Consider the following 11,256-nt stretch of genomic DNA (forward strand, 5'->3'; position numbering starts at 1 on the left):
CTTGTCTCGCCATTTTTATGATCCTAATCCAAGTCTTAAGTTCTTTAATGTTAATTGTAGTACTGGTGATTTAAATGTAATTACTACCATCACGATCTTAACACTTTAGATATTATTCATTTACATAAGATATGGAAAGAGAGAGAGAGAGAGAGAGAGAGAGAGAGAGAGAGAGAGAGAGAGAGAGAGAGAGAGAGATTATTCATTTACATAAGATATGGAAAAGAGGAGAGAGAGAGAGAGAGAGAAAATTATTCATTTACATAAGATATGGAAAAGAGGAAGGAGAGAGAGAGAGAGAGAATTTCTTAATTACTTCAAGCTAAGGGACAATTAACGCAGAGGTTAAAAGATTCTACTTCCGGTAATTTCTCAGAAGCTTTTAGTACGAGTTCCTTGGGGATTTATAATACTCTTGTAATTACTCATGAATAAATTTTGTTACTGATGAAGGAAGCTTAGGTCTTAATATTCCAGGCAAAACTGATTTTTCAAAGAATCGGTTGAGAATTTTATATTAAAGGCATTATCCTTAGAATTTTATGTCTTAAATGTCTAACTTATCATTCCAGCATCATTAATTATGAGTGTTTGGTCTTTATTTGAATGATATTGAAAATCAACAAAAACAAACTACACGATTATTTATCTAAAATTTCTATCTTGTAAAGTTACGCACGTGGCATAGTTTCTTAAACAGTTGAAATTCTTTAACAAGGTTAATTATAGGCTAATTGAATTAATCACTTAATACTACGTTCCAATAACTACCTCGGGTATTTAAACTGTAGATTGAAATACATTAGATTTGCTAAACCCCGAATATGTATATCCAAAAAATTCGCATAGTGCGACAAGATTTTCAAATGTGAATTTACATTTTAAATCATTTTGATGTCGGGAAATGTTAAAAAACTTTCAAGTTAGTAAGAAAGATTCTTTAAGTTGAATGTACGGCTGACTATGAACATTTTTAATCTCTTCAAACTTTTCTATTAGCATCCAACCCCACTACATTCCGCCTATTTAATCAAAATTTTAGGTTCTCTAAAATTGTAAACTAAATATATCAATCATTGCAACAGAACAAAAGTATGACCGCAAGTTACTTTTGAACTGTGAGATACTTTTTAAGATTTTGTATACTGAACCATTCATTGTTATGTTGAATAGTTAATTTTTCAATAAGCTTTTTGATGTGTGGAGAGAATCAGTTATCTTTAAGACCTGAATATAAGTTGAAGTTTAAATCAGAATACTAGGAAACGAAACATAAGGAAAATTAGAAAATCAAAATATTTTAGGAAAATATTTATTAATGAGTAATCATTTTTTTCTGTCAAGCTTATGATACATTTAACAAGGGTGCCATGAGGAACAGTATTTCCAATTACGTCATTTGATTTTTATAGAAACACTAGAAAAAGAAAGCTATTGAAAAAACCTGAATTTAAACTTCATTTCGGAGAAATATACATTTTCGACAATATAAATATTCAAAATAAGTTGAAAGATATTCTCATTAACTTTGCTCAAATTACTTGACTAGAATGTCATTGAAAACTAGTACAAAAAAAAAATTGTTGCTTAATAGTGAAAATAATACAAGGTTAATCGCCATATAATTATGAAAAGCACGTTAAGTCTTTAAACTTTATTACACTAAAAGAATGACTAAACATTCAATTATCGAGGTTTTGACGTCAAAAAAGGACATTAAGGAGCTGAGAAAATCCTGTCATGGTTTTACCTAATTAGAGAGAGAGAGAGAGAGAGAGAGAGAGAGAGAGAGAGAGAGAGAGAGAGAGAGAGAGAGAGAGAGAGAGAGAGAGAGAGAGAGAGAGAATCGTCTTGACTCAAGCAGAGGAGCAAGAGTGAAAAAGATTAGCTGACTTACAAGGATATTTCTTCCAGATTAGATCCCACTTTTCTTCGAGTTCATAGCATAACCTACTTTAATCTAGATCATTAAAGGATAAGTATCCTAGAATCTATAGAAAATATATATCAGATACTTACTACGTTCAGTAATCCAATAAAAATTTAAATTACAATACTTTGACATGTCCCACGAGATTACCTTAAATATGTAGAATTACTTAATCTATTCAGATGAATGCACTAGTGTCCATTTCTTTTAGCTTCCTGATCGCTGATTGGTTAGAATTATCTCGTCCAACCAATCAGCGATCAGGAAACTTTCCGAGCTAAAAGAGCACCGCTGCGAATCAGTGCAAATCTGCCTCGCTAAAAGAAATGGCCTATAGTATGATAAAGCCATCAAGATTTTTATTACAGGGATTTTTTAATCTAGCCAAGCCAGGCAAATGATTTAAATGCCAATTCGAAAAAGAAAATTAAGAAATAAGCCTTAACAGAATCTTCAACTTTACAATAGGATCTTTGTGGATATAACTACAACTTACGGGGAAACTGGCTGCTAATAGAATTACATGTATCACTGTGTATTAATTCTGCCCTAGTTTTGAAAAACCAAACATTTCAATAGAAATTATGAAATAAATCAGGTTAATCGAATACCTGTTAGAAAATTGAGAAGAAACTTTGAAAACTGGCAAATAACTAAGCTTTTAATTAAAATTATATGGAAAAAACCAAAGACTAGCTTTAAAAGAAAAATTCAACAACCCCTCTCCTTAAACAGAACTAGAAAGAATGTTAAAAATTACTAGTAATTATGAATTTAACTATAGCCATCTGAAAATTACTTTTTACCAAGGAATGCTAAGGTGAAAATTTAGTTGTTATATTGTTAACATGTGTAGAATGCTATTGAATTGGTTAAATTATCAGCTTTAGACCAATAACTTGAAATATTTGAAGATTTATTTTCACACGAAACAGTCAAGTAATAAACCTAGAAAATTCTGCAAATTCATAACATTACATAGGAGGAAATATCCTTAATCCATCAGCATATCTTCATTCAAAGTATGAAATGTCTTAGTAGAAAAGAAACAGGATAAAAAATAACCACCCAAGCCCATGAGAAAACTTAAAACCAGCAGAGACTTGAAATAAAAACCTTAGTATTGTCTACTAGCTTATATTTGTTGCTATGACATCGCCAGTAGGCCTAACACTTTATACCGTTTATCTTCTCAAACACTCCATGCCTTGGCAGTACCCTAATTTAATAAAGCTATCATTAACCTAGAATATATTCTATCAAGAGAAACAGAATACTTTACTCTCATCAAGGTCGTTAATATCAAAATAAAATTCCTCTTAATTCATAACCCACTATAGAATGCAATTGAAGGATTCACCACACAAAATTATCTAAAGGCAGTTGTTGTGATGTTTTAGCCCTCCTACTATTTCAAGTACAAGGAACGAAAGTAAATCTACAAACGAAGTGATCTTTACACCGCAAGCTGGTACCCCCTTTTCGGGTGGCCCACGGAACAAGAGTTGCAACTAAAAGTACCATGAAGCAAGCTATTATGGAAGTCTTGAAGGATGACTTATTTCAAGGCTTAAGTTAATAGGTGTGGGGAGGATATATTAGCTTGATTACATCTGAACAGAGAATACGTACATTTTAAACCAATTTTATCAATTTCAATGAAGTTTGATTTCAAACAAATTGCACAATTCAATGATAAAATTAACAATTTAATCATTTAAACAAATGAAAACACAAGATAATTGGAGATATTTTGATCCAGATAACTAAAGAAACCTAGCAGTTTATCAAAGAAATACATTAATTATAACCAGAATCTTCAAGTTGGAAAAAAACTATTTAGTATAGACATTTATATAGGATAAATGTTAATATCGATATTCCTAGACAAAACATATGAAATATTTAAGTATTAGATTCTAAAAAAAAAAAAACTTGCCTACATTTGACAACTACATCCATGATAATCATTAATTTAATCAACACAATTACTGCAGCTAACAAGCACCTTTAATTGCAAATTAACCAAGTAGTGTACATTCTTGTATCACTAATATTGGCAGAACAAACTTCTATATATTTAAGATGAAACCACAAAAGAAGAGAAATGCTCCTTGCTTCTGTGAACAACTGGGTACCTACGTGACTTCCATTTCATTTCTCAAGTTTGAACCTTTTCTAGAATGGACGACGACACCTGACTGGTTGCCTTAGGCCGAGTACACCCAATCGCCTCCCAGAGTCACTGTAGTGGCGCCTCCAAGAAGCTTTTCTTTTATTTTAAATCTTTCCAATTTTTACACAAGCTGAGTGAGAAAACATTGCATTAATATAAGATTTTACAAGTACAAAATATAGTTAGCTTTAAAATTGTCATTGACAATTACAGAATATATGTATAACATCAGATTTTACAGACTAAAAATTGTTAAATGCTATTGAGAACTTCTGTATCTAAATAAAATGTTATATATATTTTTTTTTTTGCTTTTTCAAGCTGTTTGGAAAAAAATTTATATAGTAAAAATGTGTCAACTATAACGTAAAACTGATTTAAATACAGTAGTTCTCATTACCATCAAACAATATACAATATACGTATAAATAATGTTTAGATGCAAAGAACCACGAGAAAAACAACAACACTTAGTATAACCATTACTTTAACAGTGGTACCTTGCATATGACCTATACTGTTCCAGAGATTAAGAATATTAACATTTAATACAAAATCTTCTGGAAGAGATTTCCACATGGATATGCAATATCTGTAGGCCTAAGTGATGTAAGAAAACTAGTCGAGTAACATTTAGCCGATTTTAAATGATTAAATCTTTCGTAAACGACAAGGCTGATATTTTCTGGGCAGCTACGACACAGCTAAATAAAAATCGCAAGATGGGAAAGATCATCACCAAAATAAGAAACTGAATTTTAAAGATAAGATCTTCAGGATAAAGTAAAATTGAAACTTGACTAAGAGCCGGTTAACTGCTGTTCTGTATAAATCTATTATGTAAAATGGTAAAAAATAAAATCGTACTTTCTGCATTATAGAGCCTCGAACAGGAATGAATCTTTTACTCAACGTTAAACAAAATCTAATACATAAATCTAATTAATAAATGTGATTTTTTTTTTTTTTTTTTTTTTTTTTTTTTTTTTTTGTACTTTAAATAGGAGCAGCCATAAATATCCCTGAACTCTTGCCTCTATCTGAAGTTTCCAATAAGATTTTAGTACTTCAACATATGTTTATAAAGATATTCAATATCTAATGGTTTACAATTCAACCAATAACCTAAAATTGAAATAAAACTGATAACTTAAAAAAACTAAAAGTTAAAAGTTAAAAGCGATACAGGAAATAATGTTAATTTAAGATTGTCTTCATTAAATCAAAAGTACTCTTGATGAATGTTTAATCTGAGGGAGTGTTGGGATCTAATGGAGCCATTAGAACTGTTAACGAAGCAGAGATTGCAATTATAGTTGAAATCTAACAATTATAGAATAAAATGAACTGTCTCGAATACATCTAGGTGGCCTGAAAAGCTTCCCTAGTTAATTGGATTACATTATAGCATACGCTAGTGCATCAAATTACGTAAGATTATGCAGCTATTCGATGTATAAAAGCTTCAGAAACTGTTCAAGTGAATGCTGTTTGATCATCACTTATATTTGTTTTATTATTACATTTTGTCCTAGAAATGTGGCTAACTTGACTCCAAGTATCTACATTGTTAAATTAGTCAGTTTCTATGAAACTATGTAGACTTTGCAGCTATTTGAAATTTATATTTTTTTCTCCATCCTTTCTAAAGCTAATACTATTTACTCATTTCTCAAATTTCTTGTTCTACCGTTACATTTTGCCATAAAAAAGATGGCACACTTTACTCGAAAGATATTTTTCGTCTAAGTGTACCTAAAGTTACTGCTAGTTTTTCTTACATCACTCATATCCAGAGGAATTCCATACTACATAAGAAAATCATTATACATTTCTAAGATTAAACACAGACGGTGTGAAAATTATAAAAGGAGTCACATTTTTTTCTGAATTAACGACATGAAGAATGAGTACTTAAGAGACGAAGCCAAGTGGTTCAGAAAGAAATTACAATATTTTGTTGTTACATCTACCAGAAAAGAAGGTAAATAGAAATATTTAAAAAATGTCAAATATCTAAGTACGGTCAATAATTAATTAACCAGACTTACAGGGGAATACTACGGACTAATTTATCATATTTCCAAGTATACGAGTCTTAGGTTCTTCTAGACTAATTACTCTTAACAAATATATTGAACTATAAGCAAGAAATTACCAAAATTATATTACCCAAAGCTATTTTGACTAATTACGCTTTTCAAATATATATTGAACTATATAAGAAATTATCATCAAAATGATTACCTAAAGCTATTTTGACTAATTGCGCGTTTCAAATATACATTGAACTATAAGAAATTACCCAAATGATATTACCTAACGTCTGAAAGATAAACTTAGAAATTAATATTTTGTATTACTTGAAATGCTTGTTATATATACTTCAGTACTTGGATACAGATCAAGCGAGCAACTAATTATCGGAAAATTTTAACATTTCAGGTTCTAGTCTTTCGATGTCTTATTTTTCATTTTTCATTTATCCTTAAAAACTTCTTTACTAAAAATAAGTGAGATTGGCTATAAAGTAAACCGAGCATTGTCAATCCTAGGTCCTTTTAATTTCGAGTCGGGAAACTGGATAAAGACATGGGAATTAAGTTCGAATAATTTTCTTTTACCTTAGAACATAATTATATCAAAAGTTTATTGGGAAAATTTAAAAGTTGGGAAATTGGATTATATAAGTACTGGCTAATCCTACCATTAGTAGTACACGAATTACATACCCATTATGGAGACGCAGGTATAGCAGTTTGTATACTGTATATGAAAATGGGTAATTCGCCGTTAACTGGTAGTCATATCTACTGATAGATATACTTTAGCAATAGTAGGTAGATTATATTTCTTCATTCTATAACTATATATATACACTAACTGTAAATACATATATAACTATGGACCATTACGTCTAAAATAAAGGTTTGAAATGTTTAAAAAAAAAAAAAAAAAAAAAAAAAAAATTAAAACCACTCGATAGCAGACTCGTCATTCAAGGTAATAAAAGGTTAAATAATTATAGATCGAACCATTAGCATAGAACTGTGACTTCTCTTATAATTTTCACACCAAAAATATATACAACACTAATAATCTAAGTCACTCATTTCCTATCTAGTTCAGATTAACATTCGTGAAACGATTGCAATGAAAAAAATTGACAAATTAATAACATTCACCTTTGCCATGTAAATACTCTAAAGATAGATTAATCTACTGGTTCACAAACTAAACTGGCAATAGTATAAAAAAATTAATATGCAACTGCTTAATATTCTCGAAAATCTAGATTTAGATGACTAGAGATTTGGTTTTCTAGAACACACAAATTTAAGACTAAATCCATAAATTTAAATTTCTAAATATAGATTAAAATTTTAAAATCACAATGAAAATTAACGTATCAGACAATTCATTAGTGAACTTTGAATTTTGAATTTTACAATATGAGTAAAAATTAAACCTGTTGTATGGCAAAATGATAGATAATTGAACTAACAGTAAATCTGAACTTGTTGGGCCAATAAAAGTTAATTCTTAAGAAATCAGACTGTTGCTCCTCAACTCAAATATGCTAGAATAGATTTGGCACACTAAGGCAAGATGGTGAGAGGGGGAAATAAATATATTGAAAGATGGGTATGTCAGATTTTACCTTTCAACTTTGATATAATTACTTTATAACGATAGGTGTCAAATTTAACCTTTCAACTTAAATGTAATTATTTTATAACGATAGGTGTCAAATTTAACCTTTCAACTTAAATGTAATTACTTTATAACGATAGGCTTCACACATTTTACCTTTCAACTTCGATGTGATTACTTTGTAACGATAGGTGTAAGATTTTACCTTTCAAATTCGATGAGATTACTTTATAACGATACGTGTGTCAAATTTTACCTTTCAACTTGAGATGTAATTACTTTACAACAATAGCTGTGTCAGATTTTACCTTTCAACTTCGATGTATTTACTTTACAACGATAGTTGCGTCAGATTTTACCTTTCAACTTCGAGGTAATCACTTTATAACTAGGTGTGTCAGATTTTACCTTTAAACTTTGATGTAATTACTTTATAGCGATAGTTGTGTCAGAATTTACCTTTCAACTTTAATACAATTACTTTATAACTATAGGTGTCAGATTTACCTTTCAACTTCGATGTATTTACTTTATAACGATAGGCGTGTCAGATTTTACCTTTCAACTTCAATTTATTTACTTCATAATTATAGGTGTGTCAGATTTTACCTTTCAACTTCGATGTGATTACTTTATAACGATAACAGTAATTAATATCCTGAGGTGACTTAGATGCTGTAGATAAAGTTGGGTTTCTTCTAATCTTGAATATGAAGGTTTTCGATTCCGATGTTAGGAAATTTGATGCTCTTCCTGGGCCACTGAAGAATTTTGTTCGACCCTGTAAATAAAAATCAAGCTTTGTAAATTTTGATAACCTTCCCTGACATTATGTATTACTTCCTATTCTAAATTAAAGGTATTAATAATCTACCTTGGTATTAACATATTTTAGTATTTGGAAAATTATTTAAGGATTTATGATTGTAAATACAAAGTATTAATCAAAATTATTATTTTAAGCATTCTAGAAAAAAAAAAATAATTTGTTATAAATTTTGGCAGTCTTACCATTGTTTAAAACTTGACAGTATGGAGTATCAAGTTTATGATAAGAGATTAAACCAGTAAGAATCCTTAATCAAACTGGGACTTCGAACGCCAGGGATCTTCGAACGCCGTTTTCAATATTGAAAAATTAATTGTATGTTTAGTTTATTTATATGTAAGCCAGATTATCTACAATTAATTCCATTTCAACTTTTCTAAAATATATATTCATTCACTTTCTAAACTAAGCCTCATTATTTGAACACATCTTCAGTGTCATTCCAAGATACTAATATTCCTTAAGTTATCAAAGTAAATAACATGTATTAAAACTATGCCTTTTTTAATGAAAAATATGACATTTAATAAGAAGTTTTAAAGCTATGCCAATTTTAATGAAAAAGGTTACATTTAACAACATGTTTTAAAGCTATGCCATTTTTAATAAAAAAGATGACGACAATCTTACCTCAAGTTACTTCAAAGCATGTAGTTTCTCCGAAGTTATTCGCAGGAGTTGAGTTCTGGGTTTCAAATGAAGTCTTGACTATAGAGACTAATTATTCGTCAGAAACTCCCAGGTTCATTAAAACTCGTAAGATGGAAGGAATTAAGTCTGCTAAAGGTGTCTTCAGCTAATTGCATTTCCTCTGCTTAAAGGTGGCCGATGTGGTAACGTCCCTTGAACGCCAGACTGGGGTTCGAGACCCATTCAAGCTTTAGTTTCATTGGTCGCTGCAACCTCACCATCCTTGTGAGCTAAGGATGGGGGGTTTGAGAGGAGCCTATAGGTTTATCTACAGAGTCATCAGCAGCCATTGCCTGACCCTCCTTGGTCCTAGCTTGGTGGAGAGGGTGTTTGGGTTCTGATTTTATGTATACATGGTCAGTCTCTAGGGCCATTGTCCTGCTTGATAGGGCAATATCACTGGCCCTTCCTTCTGCCATTCATGAGCGACCTTTAAAACTTTAAACTGAGGTAGGATATCTGAATTCTTATGGAATGGTGCTCCATATCCAGCAAAATGTTGTTGGATCTTGTGACAGATCAATCAACAGTCAACATTCTTAATATGCTTAATTATCAACTACAACTCTATGGAACTTTGTCCCTTAACTAGAAGTTGTCCTATTAAGCCTCTCCAAAACAGAAGTGTGCAGTATTCGGTCATCTCTTAGTTTTTGCCATTTAACCATCAACCTAACCAGCAAATTGAGGGTATAGACCGAAAAATTCAGTTTCATATGGCGATTGACTATCAAAAAGTCTAGGAATCTTTTGAGAGCCACAATACTCCCAAAGGAATTGACTCAAGAATCATCTGTCTTCATATTTTTCTTTTGTAATCAAAGTCTCAAAATGTCTAGACAAAGCTTGAAGTTTGTTTCAAGGATGGCAATGGTCTTTTTTTTCAGTCGGAAATTAAGCCACACTAAAAATAGAAGTCTGAAGTACAACAATAAGATTATTGTCTAGTTACCAAAGCTGGGGCTGAAATTGATCAATTATCCATGCATGTAAACAATTTATATTTTAATGCTATGTTGGAAATCCAACTTCATAAGATTACAGATTGGCATCCTGGTGTAATATTTACATCCTTTAAGATTGCCATTTTAATTTTGATTGTATCTTTAATATATAATATAGATATAATTCCATCTACAGCTTTCAGAGTGCCATCAAGATAAAATTGTAAAATTATAGTGGTGATCATCCGCTTCTCAATCCATTTTACTTGTAGCATCTGTGCTACAAATATTTGCACCTTTTTTAACTAGTTAATTTCTGTGCCATTCCAGAAATCCAGAAAGTTGAGCACTGATCCTTCCAGTTCTAGCAGTTTCTTTAGCTAAGAGTGCGCTATGAGATGTTTTCTGATACACATGCTTCTTATTCATTCTCATAATCCATATGGTGGACTTTAGTTATTTCAAATCCTGTAGGATGGTAATCCTTTGCCATCCATACCGGCGATCCTCCACGAATTATGTTTTATTAATTCTTTTGATTTTGCTTCGTTTATTTTAGGATATGTTCAACTGGGTGTTATCCGTGTGATTTTGTAGAATATATTTCATTTACCAGTTATCCTCAAAGTCTATTACTACATTTCACTTTTCTAATAATCATTGCAATTCATTAGATTGGGCATTCTGTCAGTTACCTTCGTGATCCCTTATGGTAAGCGCCCTTTGCCTTTTACCCTTGTTAATCAGTAGAATAGCTATCCTGTTTATAAGATTTAAGTTTCTGTAGAATACTACTCCATGATTTTTAATCCCCCTGGCCCATTAATTACCATCTTATCTATGGTTCTACATTACAGAACTGCTGATTTGAAATATATAAGTAACAACAACTATCTTTTCATGTCATAGACACTTAGGATCTAGACTAAAAATGGTCATTTGTATTACCAGTAGCATTCAGAGCTTCATAAACGACTCTCCCCTACTGTCAACCATTGCCTGCCTTTTTCTTTAAGAAACACACATGACTAGT

The 11,256-nt window shown here is 30.9% G+C and overlaps 1 long non-coding RNA gene across 1 annotated transcript; it reads right to left on the minus strand.

Moving 5' to 3' along the window:
• Nucleotides 1–253: 253 nt before the first annotated feature.
• On the minus strand, nt 254–8,880 carry LOC137631964 (uncharacterized). The gene is made up of 3 exons (XR_011041967.1): nt 8,772–8,880; nt 8,370–8,541; nt 254–4,236 (listed from the first exon to the last, which is right to left on the minus strand). It is a non-coding gene; the product is annotated as an uncharacterized lncRNA (long non-coding RNA).
• Nucleotides 8,881–11,256: the final 2,376 nt, after the last annotated feature.

This window comes from Palaemon carinicauda, chromosome 40 (assembly GCF_036898095.1).
Source record: "Palaemon carinicauda isolate YSFRI2023 chromosome 40, ASM3689809v2, whole genome shotgun sequence".
Lineage (NCBI taxonomy): Eukaryota > Metazoa > Arthropoda > Malacostraca > Decapoda > Palaemonidae > Palaemon > Palaemon carinicauda.